This window comes from Myzus persicae, unplaced genomic scaffold (assembly GCF_001856785.1).
Source record: "Myzus persicae strain clone G006 unplaced genomic scaffold, MPER_G0061.0, whole genome shotgun sequence".
Lineage (NCBI taxonomy): Eukaryota > Metazoa > Arthropoda > Insecta > Hemiptera > Aphididae > Myzus > Myzus persicae.
In genome coordinates, this window is record NW_019101330.1 from 28,180 (window position 1) to 35,466 (window position 7,287).

At 32.6% G+C, this 7,287-nt stretch overlaps 1 pseudogene; it reads left to right on the forward strand.

Moving 5' to 3' along the window:
- The first annotated feature begins 6,193 nt into the window (after positions 1-6,193).
- Positions 6,194-6,542, forward strand: LOC111028666 (annotated as a pseudogene).
- The last annotated feature ends 745 nt before the right edge of the window (positions 6,543-7,287 follow it).

The following is a 7,287-nucleotide window of genomic DNA, read 5'->3' on the forward strand; positions in this document are numbered from 1 at the left end:
CAGTATATTTTTTAAAATGGAAATGGTTTTTTTTTTGTTAAATTATCTTTCAGCTATAGACATATATTGTTCTCTACACCATCTTCTTCGTATGCCTATCCCATATCCACATTTATATGATATCTCCTGAGTATGCGAATTCTACTCTCCACACGTTCCGTTTCTCGATTTCCTCGTAGATGTAGGTACACGAGTGTATCCTATTGCCCTCTTGCCCTAGTGTTATCGATTCTACTACTAGGTCTTTTATAACGTAGCCAGTTATCAAGCACAAAATGTGTGTTGCGCATCATTATAATAATAGACTTGGGTAGGATTTAAGTTCCCGAAAGCCGTATTTATTATGATACGTGCGTCGTTTGATGTGTATAGTACACTTAAAAGTACGATCCTTGTATGTTGTGTTAGGTTTGAGTCATGCCATATTTTCCAACTCGTATCAGACCTGAAGACGCCGCCTCGCTCCGGCCAAGTGCGATGCAGTGCTGCACTATAACTATAACGAGGTACCTATCTATTTTATATTGTCTATTGTTACATCTATAACGCGGTACTTATCTCATTATTATATTATTTTACAATTCAACTCGATGTTTTGCTAAACTTCAAAATATTTACAACATTACAGTTTTGATGTGCATTCAGATGATTATATTCATTTTAAATTCTAACGGAATCACGGTGATCGGATATTTTACCAGCGAAAAATTCATACTATGTCTTGTTCAATATTATTATATAGTACCCGTGTAAAATATGACGTGAAACATATAAACGCTAATCGCATCGGCATACATTAGCGATAATAAAGTAAGGCAATTTATTCGATCAATTACATTAACCACAGACACTTTTGAATATTTAATATTTAACTTTTAATCACTCAGTGACTCATTAGTGTATTAACTCCCTTTTTTTCGAAAGCATAAAACAAGAAAAAACTATAAAAATTATTAGAAATTTAACGGTGAGAGTAAAAATTAAAAATGTAGTACCTACGGCAGTGTAATTAACATGACACTGCTGAATTGATCGGTCGATTTCCGTAACTAATTGATTTTAAAGTGACTACCACATGACACACTAGGTGGTATTAACATCCAACTGTAGATTTCAATGTACCTATATAAGTATTATCTCGGCACATGTTTTACGACTCATACGTGCAAAACATTTTATTTTAAAATTATCTCATGCATTTCAAAAACAAAAATATGTTTTTTTCAAATAAGATTTTAAGTAAGTATACTTACACTAATACTGTTTATTATCAACAAAATAATTAACGAGTTTAAAGTTTAATAAGCATAAAGTTTTATCCCACGAGGCCAAAAAAGCTGGATCTGAGATAAGATTTTACGAGTGTAAAGGTAAAACAAATCTGCCATTAAAATATAACCAATTTAAACAAGAAGAAACGGTAATCGCATCAAAACCACTACATTTCCATCCGTTTTTCGTGTAAAAGTTTTCTAGTTTATTTAATGACTTGTTCGCTTTTTCGGATACGTTAATTATAAACATCGTCAGACGGTAATATTCAATGAGTCCATTTTGTCGTAATGTAATTACGTAACGTATACAATAAAAAAATCTCTTTATTTACCATAACTTCCTGGAGGCATTACTGAAAAATATACACAACGGGTAACGATTATTATTAACAACCTATTGTTTGTACAATAATTGACGTTGTTACAATAACATCAAAATAACTGTTTCATTTTACTCTCTAAAATAATCCAGTCAGCAAAGTTGTGCAACTTGTAAAATTAATTTGAATACATTTTACTAAAAATCATAAATATATTAATGTATACGGAGAATTTTACTTTGATTAAAGAACTTTTCCCAATATTTTTTGTATTTTGATCACAATCCCATGTATACAATAATAGTATGTGCCTTTACCTATGTGTACCTACGCGTAACTTTTTCCACTTACAACTTGTAAATTATGTAAAACAAAACTTTTGGCATTTATTATAATATTGTTCTCAGTGTAGATAACAATAAATAACGACATCTCTGCAAGAAATATTATTCCGGTGACCTACATAGTATGCACTTATAATTATTAATAATGACTCAATTTGACGGTTTTTATTCACAGCGGATAACATGAAAAGTAAATAAAATTCAACAATAATATTATTACGACTGATTAGCATACTTTGACGAACAATAATAGTTACAGGTTGTCGAGTGTTTCGGTAGATGTTAAATCGCGGTACATCGACTTTCGCCGGTCGTCGATGATCGGGCACTATATCTATATTAATAGGTATTATGGATTTCATTAAGTTTAACTGGTAATAATATTATTCGGTCACTGGTGCCACCGACGTTTCACCCCGCGGTTGTCCTGGCGTGACAATAAGCGATGACTTCGAAAAAATAAAAACCGCCCCCGATTAGGTATTCAAAATGTAATGCGCGTGCGCAATAAATTACTGCAGTATATATGCTATACATATATGAGTAAATAATTTCACACTACTTCCGAGACAATGGCATTGGCTAATTAATAAAGCTGTGCAATACAGGCGACGACCCTAAGTAATTTGATCGGTTAGTGCTGTAAATGGGAATCGCACCGGAGGCATTTTAGACGACATTGCGACGGAAATCGTTATTCACGGTAGGCAATATAATATGCAGTCGGAAACGCGCGTTTCGTAATGTTATTAAAAAAGCAGACAACCGTATTCTTCTTCTTCGTTTGTTCGTGTCGTTCGCGCGAAAATCCATTTAGTTTTTAGGCCTCTGTGCTCGAAGTATATTATCATACATATAATGATAATTATTATTATATTATATTAAATTATTATCGCCGTCGTGGCCGTTACAACTCATGAGTCGAAACGTTCGTTGCAACCTCGATCACCAATACCGTATATTATATTACTATACTGTTTAAAATATTCACTAGCCAATATATTTTTTTGTTTGATTATTTTTCATTATAATGTACAGTCGTTACAAGACAGTAATCTTTATTGTTTATACGATAAAAGTATGGTCGATGGATTATAAAATATCATCATAACGTTATTTATCAACTAAGGTATCTATGACATTTTTATCACAAATTATTATTTTAATAGAAAATTGAACATTATTATCATTCTTAACGCAAACAGAGACCTGAGTAATATTGTACACGCTCGAGGAGTGTTTTTTTCTGCTTTTATTCGTTTATTTATTATTATTGTTGTTCTTATAGAAATACTTCTATGCACATTATTATACTTCTCGCAGTTTGCGGCACGGTGGAGAGACGGCGAATGATAAAAACGGCGGGTTTGATGAAAAAAAAAAAACCTACGCCCTTTTTTAATATATTGCGAAATTGTGCTTTTGCAGTATACGCGCCCGCGAATACTCGCACAAATAACGGAGCCCAGTTTACGAGAGACGACTCGGTGTTTGCCTACGCGTGTGACTGTTGTGTGCATGTGCGTGTGTGTGTGTGTGTGTGCGTGTGTGTGTGTGTGCATTATAAGATATTCCATTATAAAGTCCAATTTCGAAGATTACGAACGTCTACGAACATGCTATTATATACAATCATAATAAAAGAAAATGGTCTCACCCAATAACGACGATAATAATAATGTCATTATTGTTTCACTGCGTCGGTGTACGGTTTTATAATCCGAGGGGATTAACTGCAGCAGTAATTCCGGCATTGTCGAGCGCCAAAATATCGGCACAATCGTTTTTCAAAAGCATCGGACGACTGTGGCTCAGCCATATCGTCGTATTGACGTCATCATTCATATTTTGTTAATCGCCCTTCTTTCGAAATTCGCGGTGGTCTTTTCGGTAAAATCGCCAAGAGCCCAAGACACCAAAATTTATAGAACTCGTGGGGGGAGGGGGGTACATGAAAATATACCGTATTAAACCTTTAGGCACACATTGCCATATGCATACAATATGCTGTAGGCCGTAGGTGGTGTGATAGAATTTATCATTAGTAGAGCTAGGATTTTGGTGACTTTTTCATTTTTTTTCTCTAAGTGTTATACAATTCTAACCAAAAACTAAATTTGTTTCGTAATATAACAATTAAAAATATGTAATTGTTATTTTGCATTTTTTGCATTTTTTGTGTTAAATGCATTTTATTGCATTTTTAAGGTATTTTTAGGTAATATTTGTAATAAATATATATTTTGTGTAATTCAAATTAATTTTTGTTTATTTTAAGATTTTTTAATATTTGTTGTAAAGGTAATCCCAATTAGTACCTATAGACAATTACCTACTCCACTCCATTGATATTGAAACAGTAATATAATTAATTGTCTATTTATCCGATAAGATTAAATAACGAACGAACCCATAACTATTAGATTAAGGTATACAATAGTAGCTTTAGTGGTGAATTCGACACGTACCTATGTGGTTCTACCAATTTAACTATACATAATGCCAAAAATTAAGTCAACAGTAGGAAGCCGTTTACGTAGTTTTGTGAACGAGTTTGGTGCCAATATTTTTTCTACAGACGGTATGGTGCTTTTTTGTAAAGTTTGTAATATTGCAGTTGCTTCAATATGATATATTTTTCATTAAATTATTTTAATTTATGCTTTTATTGATTTTTCAGAATAATTATATCAGGAAGCGGGTTACATTCACAAATCTATTATGTTCATAGTTAATAATTAATAATAATATTTTTTTAAATAAATTTTTTTCACACATCTAAGTACATTTTTTGGTCATTTTTTAGAGTTTTTAGGTCATTTTAAGAAAAAAATGTGCATTTTTGTGCGTTTTTTAGGTCATTAAATTCCTAGCTCTAATCATAAATAATAACCTGGTCGGAAGTTAAACACTGAAGAGTCCCGAGATAAACAAAAATCATATCGGTTAGGTTAGATTCCCACCTAGAAATGCCAATATTCTATTCAGTATTCTAAATAAGTACTGTCGGATAACTCGCGGCCTTCGTTTTAAATTTAAATACTAAATTAATTATTGTTTGTGTTTTTATATGATAATAATAATTATAATTATTGTAGGTAACCGACTACATTATATTGGGTTTACCCAATACTGTATTTTACAGAACAAACTAGATTTATATAATTACTTTTGCCACATCATTCGGCGCTAATAAGCAAATACCTCCCTGGCAGGTCTTTACCGTTTTGATTTAATAACATTAATAATAGAAACAACGAATCATTGAATAATATTTGATATATTATTCATTATAATATTTATAGAGAGTTCGGGAAAGCAAGGTGTTCCCCCATTTATAGTTTGGTTTTTTAGTAGTTTCAAAAACGTAATAAAAATTACCGTGTTTTTTTTACATTATTGGAATTTTAAATTATAACGGAGAGTTTCGTTTAAATTAAGTACCAATTGGTTATTATAATAAACAATAAATTATATGTAAATAATAAAATACGTGTATTTATTTCCTCTCTCTGGAAGAAAACCGAAATTAAAAAAAATAAAACCGGAAAATATAAGTCGTGTCTTCTTCAATTGTATATTATAAAAGATATGCAGGTATATAAACCCGATAATAATACGTTTATATTATTATTATACCTATAAAATATATTATGTAAATGAATCGAAACGGGGAGATTGAAGTTCACCTGTTGGAATCCAGACGGATAAAAAAAAATTATCATTCAAAACTGAACGATTTTGTGTTAATATCACGGGTACGAGAACAACAGTGCCCCGTTGGCACGCGTTATATTATTTTTATACTATGAAATAAAAACAGAAAACACTCATACCATAATATTATAATATACCTACGTAGCCTATAACACGATGTGTCACGTCGGTTCCTTCGACGGATTTTTATAAATCGATTTAATATTATACGCAGTCTATCAGAACTTTAATAATATAATTATATTACAACGCAAACTATAAAGGCCATTCGATGCTATAAAAGTATAAAATATAACATTATACATATTTTTTGAGAAATAGTATTTTTTTTTTCGACACCCACTACCCTAATAATTGTTGGACAGAAATTCATAGTGAAGCACCACAGTCAGAAAGTAAATATAACTTTTTACGTAATTTGTTGGAACTTAGCAAGACTTAATTTTTTTACTATTATTATTTTAGGCGTGCTAAAATTATTAAATTATTTTGCCGAAACACACTCGGATTCAGATATTTGTCTATTTAATAGAAATATATGCGGACTCGTTTTAATACTGATGGAGCAATAAGGACCATAAACCACCTTAAAGGATGGCAAGCAGTTCTTAATAAAGTTGTCGGTAGACGAAAGCCAAAAATGTTTATTCCAATCAACGAGCTAAAAAACGAACAAACAAATCTCGAGATTGACCTCATTAGCCCAAAAAACTGCGACCACAGTATAGACAATTAGAAGAAAGGTTATCATTTGCAAAAGATAGATATAGTTTATGACGTATAATAATACATTTTTTTCTAACATATTAGATTATAATTTTAGGTTACAAAATGGTACGATTTGTATTTTGGAATACTTTGATGCAATAGTGTTTCATTTTCGTTGAGAAAACAGAATGTCATAAGGTTAAGATACAGTATTAGTAGTTGACTTGAACAATGTTCGTGATTTACACAAATAATCTAAAACAATAGACAATTATATAGTATAATTATAGCAAGTACAATTCATCATAATATAGTGTGTCGGAAAATCGGGTGTCGGCCAATCAGTACGTCATGGCCACCCTATATGACTGGTATAAAAAATAAGGGTACAAAATATCGTGTACACATACCTATACGTTAATGAACATTTTACTACCGACTTTCACCTTCCGTACATACCTGGTACCTCAACAGAGGTAACCCTCGCGACGCCATCATCACTGACTATACAATGTCACGTTGTGCACCTGTAGAGGGGTGTATATTGGATGATTTCGCCGATCCTCATCTCGTTATTTAAATGTTAAAACCGCCCTGCAAATGCACCCCGTATAATATACATTTACGACGAAACCTATTACACGACCTGTCCATGATATTATATTGCTGTCTTAATACTTATATACGTATAATGTACCACACCGCTGCACGGCGACTTGGGTGGGGCGGGGGGAGGAGGGCCGAGAGGGTCTCGCGAACAGTATTCTGTTTTCACACGTTTTCCGTGTATTTTTAGTGCTGGCGACTGCTGCGTTAAAATTAGACGGCCCCCGACCGCCTGAAGTGTACACCGTATAGTCCGGGACCGCGGGGTTATTTGTTTTGGACGATTTCGGTTTCACGTCAAACGCCACCGCCGCCGCC